This window comes from Macaca fascicularis, chromosome 1 (assembly GCF_037993035.2).
Source record: "Macaca fascicularis isolate 582-1 chromosome 1, T2T-MFA8v1.1".
NCBI lineage: Eukaryota > Metazoa > Chordata > Mammalia > Primates > Cercopithecidae > Macaca > Macaca fascicularis.
Window position 1 is genome coordinate 208,632,951 of NC_088375.1, and position 17,263 is coordinate 208,650,213.

Here is a 17,263-nt window from a genome sequence, read left to right on the forward strand (position 1 = left end):
CAAAGTGCTGGGATTACAGGCGTGAGCCACCGTGCCCGGCCTTTTAAAAATTTTTATTTTTATTTATTTATTTTTTTTAGAGATGGGGTCTCATCATCTTGTCATCTTGGCCAGGCTGGTCTTGAATTCCTGGGCTCAAGTGATCCTCCTGCCTCAGTCCTCCCAAAGTGCTAGGATTACAGGTGTGAACCACCATGCCCAGCCAAGACTCTGTCTCAAGAAAATAATTAAAACATAAACATAAAATAAAATGGGGTTGGGCATGGTGACTCACACCTGTAATCCTAGCACTTTGTGAGACCGAAGTTGGAGGATTGCTTGAGCCCAGGAGTTTGAGACCAGCCTGAGCAACATAGGAAGACCCCACCTCTACACACAAAAAAACTTAAAAATTAGCTGGATGCGATGGTGCTCATCTGTAGTCAGGAGGCAGAGGTCGGGGGATTGCTGGACCCCAGGAGGTCAACTTGCAGTGAGCTGTGATCCCACCATTGCACTCCAGCCTGGGTGACAGAGTAAGGCCCTGTCTCAAAAAAAATTAATTAAATTAAATTAAATGAGATAACAATAGTTTTTACCTGGTAAGGTTGTTGCTAAAAAATTAAATGACTTAAAATGGAAGCTCTATAAGGGCAAGGATTTTGTTCACTGCTGCATCCCCCATGCCTAGCCTAGTGACTGGCACAGATAAGCTATTCAATAAATGTTACAAGTGTGTGGAGTAGCAATGCACATAAAGCAGCGCTGTCAAACAGAAATATAATGCAAGCACACATGCAGTCTTCAGATTTCTAGTAGCCATGTGAAACTAAAAAGAAATGGGAAATTGGCCAGGCGCAGTGGCTCACACCTGTAATCCCAACACTTTGGGAGGCCGAGGTGGGTGGATCACAAGGTCAGGAGATCGAGACCATCCTGGCTAACATGGTGAAACCCTGTCTGTACTAAAAATACAAAAAATTAGCTGGGTGTGGTGGTGGGCGCCTGTAGTCCCAGCTACTCAGGAGGCTGAGGCAGGAGAATGGCGTGAACCCGGGAGGCGGAGCTTGCAGTGAGCCGAGATCACGCCACTGCACTCCAGCCTGGGCAACAAAAGCGAAACTCCCTCTCAAAAAAAAAAAAAAAAAAAAGATTCATTCTTACTGTAATCTTAGCAACCTCAGTGTATAATTTTTTTTTTTTTTTAGACGGAGTCTCGCTCTGTCACCCAGGCTAGAGTGTAATGGAGTGATCTCCGCTCCCTGAAAGCTCCGCCTCCCGGATTCAAGCCATTCTCCTGCCTCAGCCTCCCGAGTAGCTGAGATTACAAGCACGCGCCCCCATGCCCGGCTAATTTTTATATTCTTTTTAGTAGCTACAGGGTTTCACCATGTTGGCCAGGCTGGTCTTGATCTCCTGATCTCGTGACCCGCCCTCCTTGGCCTCCCAAAGTGCTGGAATTACAGGCTTGAGCCATCGTTCCGGGCCTGATTTTTTTTTTTTTTTTTTTTTTTTTTCCCTGAAGTAGAGAACTTTCACCTTTTCACTTAAAGAAAGAAAGCACTTTGTGGCTTCTCTTCGGCATATCCACATTATGAGTATCACTCCTCCTGTGCTTTGAGGGCTTTTTTTTTTTTTTTTTTTTTTTTTGAGACAGAGTCTCGCTCTGTCACCCAGGCTGGAGTGCAGTGGTGCGATCTCGGCTCACTGCAATCTCCGTCTCCCGGGTTCACGCCATTCTCCTGCCTCAGCCTTCCAAGTAGCTGGGAGTACAGGCACCCGCCACCACGCTCGACTAATGTTTTGTATTTTTAGTAGAGACGGGGTTTCACCGTGTTAGCCAGGATGGTCTCTAGACCTTTTGATCCGCCCGCCTCGGCCCCCCAAAGTGTTGGGATTACAGGCGTGAGCCACTGCGCCTGGCCTGAGGCCATTATTAAAATAAGGGCTACTTGAACACAAGCACTGCAGTACCCGACCAGCGATCTGATAACCGAGAGGGCTCTGAAGTGACCAACGGACAGGGAGCACAGACAGTATGGACATGCTGGACAAAGGAATGATTCATGTCTTAGGCAAGAGGGAGAGAGATGGCGCAAGATTTCATCATGCTACTCAGAATGGCGCATAATTTAAAATTATTATTTCTGGAAATTTCCAATTAAAATTTTCAGACCTTGGGCAACTGAAACCACGAAAAGTCAAACAGAGGATTAAGGGGGGACTACTGTACCTGACAAAAAGAAAGGCATTTTACTTCACTGCGTATCTGGAGGGTGGGAGCTCTCAAATTGGCTTGACAGCTCAGTGCTGTCCCAGGCTTTCCTCTGCTCTGCTATCGTCAGTGTATTGGCATTTGACCTTAGGGTCATAAGGTGGTTGTTGCAGCTCCAAGCTTCAGATCAGCATAAATATCTCAAGGAGGAAGCAAGGAGGGAAGGAGCAATAAATCCTTCCTTTCTAGAAACTCTTTTTCCCCTCAAGAAAATCTTTCTCAAACTTCGGGCGGGCACAACAATCACCTAAACAGTTTTCTTTTGTTTGTTTGTTTTTGTTTTTGTTTTGTTTTTGAGATAGGGTCTCACTCTGTTGCCCAGGCTGGAGTGCAGTGGTGTGATCATGGTTTACTGCAGCCTCCACCTCCTGGGCTCAATCAGTCCACTCACCTAAGTCTCCCAAGTACCTGGGATTACAGGTGCATGCCACCACAGCCAGCTAATTATTAAAAATTTTGGGCTGGGCACGGTGGCTCACACCTGTAAACCCAGCACTTTGGGAAGCCGAGGTGGGTGGATCACAAGGTCAGGAGATCGAGACCATCCAGGCTAACATGGTGAAACCCCGTCTCTACTAAAAATACAAAAAATTAGCTGGGTGTGGTGGTGGGTGCCTGTAGTCCAGCTACTCGGGAGGCTGAGGCAGGAGAATGGTGTGAACCCAGGAGGCGGAGCTTGCAGTGAGCTGGGATTATAGGCGTGAGCCACCACGCCCAGACTTTTCTTTTCTTTTCTTTCTTTTTTTTTTGAGACGGAGTCTCGCTCTGTCGCCCAGGCTGGAGTACAGTGGCTGGATCTCAGCTCACTGCAAGCTCCGCCTCCCGGGTTTACGCCATTCTCCTGCCTCAGCCTCCTGAGTAGCTGGGACTACAGGCGCCCGCCACCTCGCCCGGCTAGTTTTTTGTATTTTTTAGTAGAGACGGGGTTTCACCGGGTTAGCCAGGATGGTCTCGATCTCCTGACCTCGTGATCCGCCCGTCTCGGCCTCCCAAAGTGCTGGGATTACAGGCTTGAGCCACTGCACCCGGCCTCTTTTTTTTTTTAAGACAGAGTTTTGCTTTTGTCACCCAGGCTGTAGTGCAGTGGCGTGATCTCAGCTCACTGCAACCTCCCCATCCTGGGAAATTCTGCTGCCTCAGCCTCCCGAGTAGCTGGGATTACATGTGCCCACCACCACGCCCAGCTAATTTTTTGTATTTTTAGTACAGACGGGGTTTCATCATGTTGGCCAGACTGGCTTCAAATTACTGACTTCAGGTGATCTGCCCACCTTGGCCTCCCAAAGTGCTGGGATTACAAGTATGAGCCACCATGCCCGGCCTCATTTATTTATTTTTTATGTTTTGAGACAGAGTCTTACTCTGTCTCCCAGGCTGGAGTGCAGTGGCACGTTCTCTGCTCACTGCAACCTCCGCCTCCTGGATTCAAGCAATTCTCCTGCCTTAGCCTCCCTAGTAGCTGGGACCACAGGCGCCTGCCACCACACCCGGCTAATTTTTATATTTTTAGTAGAGACGGGGTTTCTCCATATTGGCCGGGCTGGTCTTGAACTCCTGACTTTGTCCTTGTGGTCTGCCTGCCTCGGCCTCCCAAAGTGCTGGGATTACAGGTATGAGCAGGAGCCACCGTGCCGGTCTTTTTTTTTTTTTTTTTTTGAGACAGAGTCTTGCTCTCTCACCCAGGCTAGAGTGCAATGGCACGATCTCAGTTCACTGCAACCCCCGGCTCCCGGGTTCAAGCGATTCTCCTGCCTCAGCCTCCTGAGTAGCTGGGATTACATGCACCCGACATCATGCCCAGCTAATTTTTGTATTTTTATAGAGAGGGGTTTCACCCTGTTGGCCACCAGGCTGGTCTCGAAATCCTGACCTCAGGTGATCTGCCCACCTCAGTCTCCCAAAGTGCTGGGATTACAGGTGTGAGCCACCGTGCCTGGCCTGTATATCTTTTGTTAAAGAAGGGTGTATTCACATCCTTTGCCAGCTTCTAATTAGGGAGTGTGTGTGGGTTTAACATGCTCCTCAGGAAAGTATTTTTTCTGGGTTGTTTTTATTGTTGAAGTATAAGAGTTCTCTTTCTTTTCTTTTCTTTTTTTTTTTTTTTGAGATGGAGTCTTGCTCTGTCACCCAGGCTGGAGTGCAGTGGCACGATCTCGGCTCACTGCAACCTCTGCCTCCTGGGTTTAAGCAATTCTCCCTGCCTCAGCCTCCAGAGTAGCTGGGACTACAGATGACCGCCACTGTGCCCGGCTAATTTTTTTGGAATTTTAATAGAGACGGGGATTCGCCATGTTGGCCAGGCTGGTCTCAAACTCCTGACCTCAGGTGATCTGCCTGCCTCGGCCTCCCAAAATGCTGGAATTACAGGCGTGAGCCACTTTTTCTTTTCTTTCAATTTATTTTGAGATGGTCTTGCTATGTCCCCCAAACTAGAGTGCAATGGCGCAATCTCGGCTCACTGCAACCTCTGCTTCCCAGGCTCAAGAGATTCTTGTGCCTCAGCGTCCCAAGTAGCTGGGATTACAGGCATGCACCACCTCGCCTGGCTAATTCTTGTATTTTTAGTAGAGACAGGGTTTTGCAATGTTGGCCAGGCTGATCTCGAACCCCTGACCTCAGATGATCCAACCACCTCAGCCTCCCAAAGTACTGGGATTACAGGCGTGAGCCCCTGTACCTGGCCTCAGAGTTCTTTCTATATATGTATATGTGTGTGTGTGTGTGTATATATATATATAGAGAGAGTTTTTTATGTTTGAGACAGGGTCTTACCGTGTCTCCCAGGCTGGAGTGCAGTTGTGCAAACACAGCTCACTGCAGTGTTGATCTAGGCTCAAACAGTCCCCCCTTGTAGCCAGGACTGCAGGCACACAGCACCGTGTCCTGCTAGTTTTTTGTTTTGGCGGGAGTTTTTGAGGCAGAATCTCAACTCTGTCACCCAGGCTGGAGTGCAGTGGTACAATCTTGGTTCACTGCAAACTCCGCCTCCTGGGTTCAAGCGATTCTTATGCCTCAGTCTCCTGAGCAGTTGAGATTACAGGCATGTGCCACCATGCCCAGATAATCTTTTTTTTAGATTGAGTCTTGCTCTGTCACCAGGCTGGAGTGTAGTGGTGGGATCTTGGCTCACTGCAACCTGTGCCTCCCGGGTTCAAGCGATTCTCCTGTCTCAGCCTTCCGAGTAGCTGGGATTACAGGCGCCCGCTACCATGCCCGGCTAATTTTTCTACTTTCAGTAGAGACAAGGGTTTCACCATGTTGGCCAGGCTGGTCTTGAACTCCTGACCTTAGGTGATCTGCCCGCTGCCTCCCAAAGTGCTGGGATTACAGGCTTGAACCACCTAGCCATGCCTTTTTTTTTTTTGGTCTCCCCTGTGTCACCCAGGCTGGAGTGCAGTGGTGTGATCTCAGCTCACCACAACCTCCACCTCCTGGGTTCAAGCAATTATCCTGCCTCAGCCTCCCAAGCAGCTGGGATTACAGGTGTCTGCCACCACACCCAGTTAATTTTTGTATTTTTTAGTAGAGACGGGGTTTTGCCATGTTGACCAGGCTGGTCTTGAACTCGTGACTTCAGGTGATCTGCCCACCTTGGCCTCCCAAAGCGCTGGGATTACAGGCATGAGCCACCAACCCTGGCCTAATTTTTGTATTTTTAGTAGAGACGGGTTTCGCCATGTTGGCCAGGCTGATCTCAAACTCCTGGCCTCAAGTGATCTGCCCACCTCAGCCTCCCAAAGTGCTGGGGATTACTGGCATGAGCCACCACACCGAGCCTGAGTTCTTTATATATTTTCCATATTAGATACTTATAAGATCTGTAATCCCCTCATTCTGTGTGTGTGTGTGTGTGTGTGTGTGTGTTTTGTTTTTGAGATAGAGTCCTGCTCTGTCACCCAGCCTGGAGTGCAGTGGCATGAACACTGCTCACTGCAGCTTCAGTCTCTGAGCTCAGGTGATACTCCCCCGTCAGCCTCCTGAATAACTGGGACTACAGACGTCTCATGATGCCCAGCTAATTTTTAAATTTTTTTGTAGAGACGGAGTCTAACCATGTTGCCTAGGCTGGTCTTGAACTCAAGGAATCCTCCTGCCTCAGCCTTCTCGAGCATTGGGATTACAGGAGTAGCCACTGTGCCCGGCCCTTCTTCACTTTCTTAATACCGTCCTTTGACAAACTAAGTTTTTAATTGTGATGAAGTCCGGTTTACTTATTTCTGGTTACCTGTGCTTTTAGCGTTATATCTGAGAAACCATTGCCTAGTCCACAGTCATGAAGATTTACACGCATGTTCTCCAAGAGTTTTAAATAGTTTTAGCTCTTCACTTTGGATCTTTGATCTATTTTGAGTTAATTTTTGTATAGTGTGTGAGGTAGGAATCCAAGCATTTCCTCCTTTTAAAAACTTTTCTTTTTTTTTTTTTTTGAGATGGAGTCTAGCTCTGTTGCCCAGGCTGGAGTGCAGTGGTGTGATCTCGGCTCACTGCAAGCTCCACCTCCCAGGTTCACACCATTCTCCTGCCTCAGCCTCCCAAGTAGCTGGGACTACAGGCGCCTACCACCGCGCCCGGCTAATTTTTTTTTTTTTTTTGTATTTTTAGTAGAGACGGGGTTTCACTGTGGTCTCGATCTCCTGACCTCGTGATCCGCCCGCCTCGGCCTCCCAAAGTACTGGGATTACAGGTGTGAGCCACTGCGCCTGGCCTAAAAACTTTTCTAGACCTCTTTCTGGGCTAGAACTTCTAGTTTCCGAGATACCATTCCTCCAGCCCCTTTGCAATCCCCTCCTCTTCAGTTTTTCCTCATGATGTCATCTAGTGACTCACATTTGCATCCCTTCCAATCTCTCTTGAGGTCAGTATTTCCGTCAAACTCCTGTGTAGTCCCATCCAGATGTACCACAGGCACCCCAAACTCAACATGACCAAAATTCAACTCTCCTTGCTCTTCACAAGCCCACCTCCTCTACTTCCCCTCAATCTTTTAGAAGTATTACAGGAAAGAGATCTTGATCCAGACCCCAAGAGAGGGTTCTTGGATGGCAAGCAAGAAAGAATTCAAGGCAAATCCACAGTGCAAAGCAAAAGCAAGTTTATTAAGAAAGTAAAGGAGGCTGGGTGCAGTGACTCACACCCATAATCCCAACTCTTTGGGAGGTTGAGGCGGGTGGATCACCTGAGATCAGGAGTTTGAGACCATCCTGACCACTATGGTGAAACCCCATCTCTACTAAAAAATACCAAAAAAATTAGCTAGGCGTGGTGGCGGGTGCCTGTAGTCCCAGCTACTCGGGGGGCTGAGACAAGAGAATTGCTTGAACCCAGGTGGCAGAGGTTGCAGTGAGCCGAGATTGCTCCACTGCACTCCAGCCTGGGCAACACAGCAAGACTCCATCTCAAAAAATAAAAAAACATTAAAAATAAAAGAAAGGGCCGGGCGCAGTGGCTCACGCCTGTAATCCCAGCACTTTGTGAGGCCAAGGCGGGTGGATCACAAGGTCAGGAGATGGAGACCATCCTAGCTAACATGGTGAAACCCTGTCTCTACTAAAAATACAAAAAAAATTAGCTGGGCCCTGGTGGCAGGCGCCTGTAGTCCCAGCTACTTGGGAGGCTGAGGCAGAAGAATGGCGTGAACCTGGGAGGCAGAGCTCGCAGTGAGCCAAGATCGCGCCACTGCACTCCAGCCTGGGCGACAGCCAGCCTCTGTCTCGAAAATAAAATAAAATAAAATAAAATAAAATAAAATAAAATAAAATAAAATAAAATAAAATGATAAAATAAAATAAAATAAAATAAACAAAAAATAAAAGAAAAGAAAGGAATAAAAGAATGGCTGTTCCATAGACAGAGCAGCCCTAAGGTCTGCTGGTTGCCCATTTTTTTGGTTATTTTTTGATGATATGCTAAACAAGGGGTGGATTATTCATGCCTCCCCTTTTTAGACCTTATAGGGTAACTTCCTGACGTTGCCATGGCATTTGTAAACTGTTATGGCACTGGTTGTGAGGATGACCAGAGGTCATTCTCATTGCCATCTTGGTTTGAGTGGGATTTAGCCGGCTTCTTTACTGCAACCTGTTTTATCAGCAAGGTCTTTATGACCTGTATCTTGTGCTGTCCTGTTATCTCATCCTGTGACTTAGAATGCCTTAACCATCTGGGAATGAAGTCCAGCAGGACTCAGCCTCATTTTACCTAGTTCCTATTTAAGATGGGGTTGCTCTGGTTCACATGCCCATAATAAAAGCACCACCACCCATTCCACCCCTCAAGCTAGAAACCTGAAAGTTATCCCAGATTCATCTCTCACTCCCCATCATCACATATTTCTAGTGAGTGTGTTCAGTCATGGTGACTTGACTTTGAAAAAACATCTTATTTTTGTCCTGGAGAATTTCAAATGTGTGCAAAAGTAAGATAATACAATGAGCCTCATGCTCCCACCACACAACTTCAACACTTATTAACTTCTTGCGGTTCTTGTTTATACCATTGTCCACATTAATTTCTTAATATTATGAAATACCCAAATTTTAAAATTTCTAACTGTCCAAGTATCTTCTTTTGAAAATGCATTTGTTTGCCGGGTGCGGTGGCTCATGCCTGTAATCCCAGCACTTTGGGAGGCCAAGGCAGGTGGATCACAAGGACAAGTTCAGGAGTTCGAGACCAGCTTGGCTAACATGGTGAAACCCCATCTCTACTAAAAATACAAAAAAAAATTAGCCGGGCGTGGTGGCCTGTAGTCCCAGCTACTCAGGAGGCTGAGGCAGGAGAATGGCGTGAACCCGGGAGGCGGAGCTTACAGTGAGTTGAGATCGTGCCACTGCACTCCAGCCTGGGTGACAGAGCGAGACTCTGTCTCAAAAAATAAATAAATAAATAAATAAAATAAGAATGCACTTGTTTGAATTAGAATCCAATCCAGGTCCTTGGCTGGGCACAGTAGCTCACAGCTATAATCCCAGCACTTCTGGAGGCCAAGGTGGGAGGATCATTTGAGGTCAGGAGTTTGAGACCAGCCTGGCCAATATGGTGAAACCATCTCTACTAAAACTACAAAAATGCTCTGGGCGTGGTAGTGCCCGCCTGGAGTCCCAGCTACCTGGGAGATTGAGGCAGAGAATTGCTTGGACCCAGGAGGTGGAGGTTGCAGTGAGCCAGAACACGCCATTGCAATCCAGCCTGGGTGACAAAGAGAGACTCCGTCTCAAAAAAGAAAAAACAAACAAGAAAGTCCAATCCGGGTCCATACATTGCATTTGGTTGGCATATCTCCTACATCTCTTTGAGCCTGTAGATTCTGTCTCCATCCCTGTTTCTCCCACTCTGAGCTTTACTGATTATATCTCTATATGTAATTTCTAACCATTTTCTCTATTGTTTGTATATCCTGTTAATTAGGGATGTATCTGGAGGTGTGATTGGATTCAGATTTTGTGGCAAGAAAACCTCACAAAAAGTGTGTTGTCATGATGTCTGGTTGGCTTTCTTTTTGTATGTTACAGCCATTAAAAACACCTGCCTTCATTAATTCATCAAGGGTTGTAAAATGGTGATGTTCTAATTATTCCTTATTTATATGGTACCTGAAATACTTATAAATGTTCACTCATCTGTTGTTTGGTTACCCAGAGTTAAAGTTCACGTTGGAAAAAGAAAATAAATATCCAGATATTCTCTTTCTGCCATTTCCAAAATAAGAGTTGGTTTACTAGTATCCTCCTTAGGTGACTAGTAAGTTGTTTAGTATTTTTAGTATCATGATCACTAAATTGAATATATTTCATGTGTTTCAGTTCACTGCAATTATTAAACTTACTGATGCTCAAATTGTCCTTATTTTTGGCCAGTGGGATCTGTGTAAGTTGGCTCCTGAGTCCTTTTGATACAACCTTAGTAGTATTTGACAACTTCCTTGCTATCTAACATGATAGAAGTTCCAGACTTATCTTGTATATTTCTTGCTCCAAACCTGGAATCAGCTATTTCTAGGAACAAACAAACCCTGGTTCCTTTTAGTGGTGATTGGCATTACAAGACCAAAATCTAACTTCTAGAATGCCTTGTTGCCACTGTGTTTGGGGGGACAGAGCATAAGGCACATGTTTTGTTTTTTTGTTTTGCTTTTTTGAGACCGAGTTTCATTCTTGTTGCCCAGGCTTGAGTGCCCAGGCACGATCTCAGCTCACTGCAACCTCCGCCTCCCAGGTTTAAGCGATTCTCCTGCCTCAGCCTCCTGAGTGGCTGGGATTATAGGCATGCGCCACCATGCCTGGCTAATTTTGTATTTTTAGAAGAGACAGGGTTTCTTCATGTTGGTCAGGCTGGTCTCGAACTCCTGACCTTGGATGACCTGCTTACCTCAGCTTCCCAAAGTGCTAGGATTACAGGCATGAGCTATCGTGCCCCGCCAAAGCCCTTTTTTTTTTTTCTGAGATGGAGTCTCACTCTGTCACCCAGGCTGGAGTGCAGTGGTGTGATCTCGGCTCACTGCCAGCTCTGCCTCCCAGGTTCGAGCGATTCTCCTGCCTCAGCCTCCCGAGTAGCTGGGACTACAGGTGCCTGCCACTGTGCCTGGGTAATTTTTTGTATTTTTAGTAGAGACGGGGTTTCACCATGGTCTTGATCTCCTGACCTCATGATCCGCCCGCCTCAGCCTCCCAAAGTGCTGGAATTACAGGCATGAGCCAACGTGCCTGGCCAAGGCACATGTTTTAAGATAAAATACATCTTTTGCTCTACAGACATTTCCAATTCAAATCAAGACTTAAGAATTTATCTCACATCTGTATACCTTTTTTCAACACTGAGAATCCATTTTCAGTGATACCCTGAATTATAAAATTAAGAGTATCATAATTACTCAGTTCTTTTATCCCATATTACACAAGAGTATTAGAATAACAAAAGGCAGGCTGGCACAGTGGCTCACGCCTGTAATCCTAGCACTTTGGGAAGCTGAGGTGGGCAGATCACCTGAGGCTGAGAGTTCAAGACCAGCCTGACCAACCTGGAGAAACCCCATCTCTACTAAAAATACAAAATTAGCTGGGTGTAGTGGCGCATGCCTGTAATTCCAGCTACTCAGGAGGCTGAGGCGGGAGAATTGCTTGAACCCGGGAGGCAGAGGTTGCAGTGAGCCAAGATTGTACCACTGCACTCCAGCCTGGGAAACAGAGCAAGACTCCATCTCAAAAAAAAAAAAAAAAGTTTTATTTGTTTACTTATTTTTTGAGACGAGGTCTCTCTCAGTCACCTAGTCTGAATTGCAGTGGCACAATCTTGGCTCACTTCAACCTCTGCCTCCCAGGTTCAAGCGATCCTCCCACCTCAGCCTCTCGAGTAGCTGGGACTACAGGCACACACCACCATGCCCAGCTAAATTTTTTTTTTTTTTTGAGATCGAGTTTCACTCTATTGCCCAGGTTGGAGTGCAGTGGCGCCATCTCAGCTCACTGCAAGCTCCCCCTCCTGGGTTCATGCCATTCTTCTGCCTCAGTCTCCCAAGTAGCTGGGACTACAGGCGCACGCCACCACGCCAGCTAATTTTTTATATTTTTAGTAGAGACGGGGTTTCACCATGTTAGCCAGGATGGTCTCGATCTCCTGACCTCGTGATCCACCTGCCTTGGCCTCCTAAAGTGCTGGGATTACAGGCGTGAGCCACCGCGCCCAGCCATGCCCTGTTAATTTTTAAAACAATTTTTGGTAGAGATGGGTTTTCGCCATGTTGTCCAAGCTGGTGTTGAACTTCTGGGCTCATACGATCCACTGGCCTCGGCCTCCCAAAGTGCTTGGATTACAAGCATGAGCCTTCGTGTTCAGCCCACTTAAAATATAGTTCTTTTCTTTTTAAAAAAAAAAATAGAGACAGGGCCGGGTGTGGTGGCTTGCAGGGCAGATCACATGAGGTCAGGAGTTCAAGACCAGCCTGGCCAACATGGCAAAACCTCATCTCTACTGAAAATACAAAAATTCACCAGGAGTGGTGCTGTGTGCCTGTAGTCCCAGCTACTCGGGAGTCTGAGGCAGGAGAATCACTTGAACCCAGGAGGCAGAGGTTGCAGTGAGCCGAGATCGTGCCACTGCACTCCAGCCTGGGTGACAGAGTGACACTCTGTCTCAAATAAATAAGTAAGTAGAGACGGGGTCTCACTATCTTGCCCAGCCTGGTCTCTCACTTCTGTGCTTAAACAATCAATTCTGCCTCAGCTTCCAAAGTGCTGGAATTATAAGTGTGAGCCACCACGCCTGGCCTATAGTTCTTCATATGCAGTCTTTTTCTTACTTTTTAAAATTATGTTTTTTTGTTATTTAGGAATGTTTATGTTTTTAGGAAAGTTTTTGTTATTTAGGAAAGTTTAATAATAGGATTATTAATATAAATATGTAATAATCTTAGTCTTTTCCAGCCTGAGACTTCCAATCCATTGACACATTTTTTTTTTTTTAATAGAGACAGGGTCTCACTATGTTGGCCAAACTGGTCTCGAACTTCTGGCCTCGGTGACCCCCTGGCCTTTGTTGATCCTCTTGCCTATGTTGGCCAGGCTGGTCTTGAACTCCTGGCCTCAGTCATCCTCTTGCCTTGGCCTCCTGAAGTCCAAGGATTACAGGCGTGAGCCACCACACCCAGCCGATTAACCTAACTCTCACCTTTTCTCCACCAGTCACCTCCTGTCTTCACATACCTTCTTTGTCAGCTTAGATTCTATGGTCCAGCACGAAGGGAGTTAGACACTGAACGACCTTCTCTATCACACTTAACCCAGTACTTAGCTGGCACCTGTACCCAAACAGCTGGACATTGCATAAGAGTACTACACCATCGTGCTAACTAGACGCACCTCATAGTTACAACCGCAGATTTCAAATGGGCCCTCAATACTGCAAAACTCTCTAATTACACTTCCCTAATATAGGCACCTTTCCTGTCTTGGATAGACTATTTCACACCTTCACCTCATTCCCATCTCCAACCTCCTGCTTTCTTCACCCTCATCAGCAATTTCCCTTCATACTTCATGGTGATAGAAGATGTGGTGAGAAGAGAGCTATCTTGTCTTCCCACCATCTCCTCTACTACCTACCTGCAGCACAGTGCACACGCCCTTTGGGTCCCTTCCTATGATGGGGGAAATCTCTAAAGCCAAACTTTCAACTTGTGATCAGGACCTATCCCTCTGCTCCTCTAAGACTAAGCCCACACAGGTACCTCCTCACTTGCCTTATCCATTACTTCTATTGGATCATTCTTGCACCTCCCAAATAAAGTGTCAGCTTTTAAATTGTTTAAATATATTTTTAGGGGGCATACATGAAGTTGCATTATGTGGATACTTTGGTTAGTGTTGAAGTCTGGGCTTTTAGTGCAACCATCACCTGAAGAGTGTGCATGTATGAACTGTATCCATCAGGTAATTTCTCTTTTTTTTTTTTCTTCCCCCCGAGATGGAGTTTCACTCCTGTTGCCCAGGCTAGAGTGCCCAGGCGTAATCTCGGCTCCCTGCAACCTCTGCCTCGCAGGTTCAAGCGATTCTCCTGCCTCAGCCTCCCGAGTAGCTGGGATTAGAGGCATGCACCACCACGCCTGGCTAATTTTTTAATTTTAGTAGAGATGGGATTTCTCCACGTTGGTCAGGCTGGTCTCAAACTGCTGACTTCAGGTGATCCGCCCACCTTGGCCTCCCAAAGTGCTGGGATTACAGGCATGAGCCACCACGCCCAACCTCCATCAGGTAATTTCTCATCCCTCACCACACTCCCACCTTTCCAAGTCTAGTATTGGCATTTTAATCCTTTCCTCAGTCACCTCTTTCCCAACGGCCAAGGTTAACACCAGGATGAGACACAACCTAGTCCACGCCACCATTCTCTTGGGGACTAGTGCATCAGCATACCTGTGAACTTAGCAACGCAGTTTTTGGGCCCTGCTTCAGACCCACAGAGTCAGAATCCTTGGAGATGCGGCCTAGGACCATGGCTTTAAAAACTGTTTAGGGCCAGGCACGGTGGCTCACGCCTGTAAACCTAGCACTTTGGAGGCTGAGGCAGGTGGATCACGAGGTCAGGAGTTTGAGCCCAACCAGTTCGAGACCAGCCTGGCCAACATGGTGAAACCCCATCTCTACTAAAAATACAAAAATTAGCTGGGCATGACGGCACACATCTGTAATCTTGGCTACTTGGGAGGCTGAGGCAGGAGAATTGCTTGAACCCGGCAGCAGAGGTTGCAGTGAGCCGAGATCGCACTACTGTACTCCAGCCTGGGCGACAGAGACTCCGTCTCAGAAAAACAAAAAACAAAAACTGTTTATGTGGCTGGGCATGGTGGCTCATGCCTATAATCCCAGCTCTTTGGGAGGCGGAGGCAGGAGGATCACTTGAGCTCAGGAGTTTTAGACCAGCCTGGGCAACATAGTGGGACCTTGTCTCTATGAAATTTTTATTTTTATTTATTTTTTTGAGACGGAGTCTCCCACAATGGAATGTTATTTGGAAGTACAAGTTATCAAATACATACGACATGGAAGAACCTTGAAAACATGCTAAGTGAAAGAAATCAGTCGAGAAAAACCACAGACTGATTCCATTTAGATGAAATATCCAGAAAAAGTCTAGAGACAGAAATTAGTGATCGTCTAGGGATGGGGGGAGGAAGAAATGGGGAGTTAACTGCTAATGGGCATGGAGTTTTAGGGTGATGAAAACATTCAGAGGCTGGGCAGGGTGGCTCATGCCTATAATCCCAGCACTTTCGGAGGCGAAGGCAGGCAGATCACTTGAGGTCAGGAGTTCAAGACTTGTCTGGGCAACATGGTGAAACCCTGTCTCTACCAAAACCAGAAAAAATTAGCCAGCCGTGGTTTGTGCCTGTGGTCCTAGCTATTTGGGAGGCTGAGGTGGGAGCTTGAGCCTGGGAGACAGATGCTACAGTGAGCAATGAGCTGAGATCATACCACTGCAATCTAGCCTGGGTGACACAGTGAGACCACTCCATCTCATAAAGAAATATATATATATAAAATATATGTATATATGTGTGCGTGTATATATATACATGTGTATATACATGTATATATATACACACACACACACGTATATATTCCAGAATTAGTGGCAATAGTTATACACACATACATACACATATATATTCCAGAATTAGATAGTGGCAATAGTTGCACAATGTTGTGAATGTACTAACACCACTGTAGTATATGCTTTAAAATGGTGAATTTTGGCTGGGTGTGGTGGCCAGCACTTTGGGAGGCCAGGGTGGGAAGACTGCTTTGTGCCCAGGAGTTGAATACCAGCCTGGACAACACATCAAGACTCCATCTCCTAAAATAATAATAAAGTGGTGACGTTTAATGGCATATGATTATTTCTCAATTTAAAGAAGGGGAAGAGTAATTCTCAGCAGTGTTAACTGCTGCAATCAGTCAGGCCAGGCCTGAAGAGACCATGCAGCAGGCTATCCACACAACAGCCATTTTCCTCTATCATGATCCCTCCTCTATTGAATTCCAACAATCCTGACTGGTCTAAGCAGATTCTGTGGTTTCACTCCTCTTGCTACGATTGGTTTAGGAATGGAGAGGTAATCCAGATCTGCCCAATGAAACACAGGCTGCTATGGTACTTGAACGAAATATTTCATTATTCTTTTTTTTTTTTTTTTTTTGAGACGGAGTCTCGCTCTGTCGCCCAGGCTGGAGTGCAGTGGCCGGATATCAGCTCACTGCAAGCTCCGCCTCCCGGGTTTACGCCATTCTCCTGCCTCAGCCTCCCGAGTAGCTGGGACTACAGGCACCTGCCACCTTGCCCAGCTAGTTTTTTGTATTTTTTTTAGTAGAGACAGGGTTTCACTGTGTTAGCCAGGATGGTCTCGGCCTCCCAAAGTGCTGGGATTATAGGCTTGAGCCACCACGCCCGGCCATATTTCATTATTCTTAAATACAGGGAAAAAAGCAGCAGTCCTCCAGCCTCTTGCCATTGGTATGGCAAGTTACAATGCCTGGAACAACTGCCTTGAAGGTGAGGTGGCTGGAGAACATGTTGAGGGCAGCAGAGCAGAAAGATGGGAAGCCCACCTGGGTCCTCACAACTGCCCAACCTCGGGACTTGTATCAGATGAATCCTCTAGTTAGTGCCATTTATTTTACTTTTTTTTTTTTTTTTTTTACTTAGAGCCCAAGCATCTGGTGACTTTTCCTGAGATCGTAAGAATGGGCCTGGAGACAGTGCTGGCACTGAGCATGCTACTATGGCTGTCTTAGTGAATGGTCCTTACCACGTTTTGATGTCTGGTTTGGTTTTAGACCCAGCTACTTTCATGGTCCAGAGCCAGTCAAATCAGTATTTTCCAGGAAGGGAAAAAAAAAAAACTCCAAAAAGTTCAAGCTCACCCTACTCATCGTAATTATTTGGCAACAAGAAGAGGGCCAGAAAATAAGTAAAAACAGACTATCAAGTTTAACCTCAGCCAGTTGCTTCACATCTGAGCCTCACTCTCAACTACAAAATGGGGCTACACCTGTATCTCACAGGACTGACTCAAAGATTAAAGCGCATGAGGCAGAGATGCTAGCATAGCTCAGGGCTCAGCAGACTTGCCACCGACAAAGAACCCCAGCTATAGCTTTCTCAAATTCTGCAACCTCTGCTCAAATAGCAGCCTACTACCCCTGAACACTCTAAGACATCTGTTTCCTATGGAAGAGGACACCACTTTTAGAAAGAAAATTACCCATCTACAACCTAGAATGACTTCAGCAATAATGAAAATGGCTAGTAATTGGCTACATGGACAGATGGTATTTTATCCTGAATGTCTGTCAGAGATGACTTTTTTCTAGTTGAGGGTCTGAATCCTGACTCTGCTGCTCATGAGATGTACACATAACCTTCAACAAGTTTCTTCATCTGTGCCTGCTTCCTCATCCATGAGTGTGGTACTTACATTACACAAACGTCTCAACACTTGAGAGATAATACACAAAA